Source organism: Mobula hypostoma, chromosome 18, assembly GCF_963921235.1.
Source record: "Mobula hypostoma chromosome 18, sMobHyp1.1, whole genome shotgun sequence".
Lineage (NCBI taxonomy): Eukaryota > Metazoa > Chordata > Chondrichthyes > Myliobatiformes > Myliobatidae > Mobula > Mobula hypostoma.
Window position 1 is genome coordinate 35714315 of NC_086114.1, and position 876 is coordinate 35715190.

General features: G+C 44.4%; 1 non-coding gene across 1 annotated transcript; it reads right to left on the minus strand.

The window, feature by feature from the left end:
* Nucleotides 1–541: 541 nt before the first annotated feature.
* Nucleotides 542–614, minus strand: trnaf-gaa (transfer RNA phenylalanine (anticodon GAA)). The gene has a single exon. It is a non-coding gene; the product is annotated as a tRNA-Phe (tRNA).
* Between the last annotated feature and the right edge of the window lie 262 nt (nt 615–876).

The window sequence follows — 876 nt, forward strand, 5'->3', positions numbered from 1 at the left end:
CAAGCTGTCCACTTCACACTAATACAGCCCCAGGCAGAGGAAATGGGGTAGAATCCTAAAGCCACAAATGGGAGTCAAATGAAAGGAGTAATTGAAGAAGAAACTAACAGTTTCTAAGAGTGAGAGTCTAATCCCAGGAAGTGTTGAGATGTTCGAGCTCAAGGCTGGAAGAACTGACTGGTCCAACTATCACACAGGTTAAGCCTGAATGTTGTCGGAGTCTTACACAATGTGGAAAAGTTATCCGGAGAAGTTGCCGAAGGAACTGAACCCAGTTCCCATTGACTGTTGAAGATTGCAGTTCCTGGGGCGTCGCTCGAGGCATCAGCAACAGGTGTCTTTTTTAAAAAATGTAATTTTGAGATAAAGCAGGGTAATATGCCACGAACTCATGCCGCCTAATTACATTCATGTGCCAAATTAACCTACTTAATGTGGGGGGAAATCGGAGAACCCGACAAGGATGATATACAATTGAATTCCGGTCCGGTCGCTGCGCCGCCACGTTATCCCCCAAAACACATATTCACACTGAATACGATGCCGAAACCCGGGATTGAACCAGGGACCTTTAGATCTTCAGTCTAACGCTCTCCCAACTGAGCTATTTCGGCTCTTCTGCAGCTGCCGCCAGTGAGTAATTTCTGTTTGCTTCCGACAGATTTTAATCATACTATCGTTTTGATTTTGTTTTCTGACATTCAACTTGCTTGCGCAGGTCTGATCAAAACTGTGCTGACTCCTGGCGAAACTCAGAGACCAATTACCGATGACTGAAAGCCATCTGATTACAGCAATTAAATGGATTGGATTGATACCGCTTTTATGGAGAGAATTTACCTGGGCAATTTTCACACATATTACCGTGTTGCAACT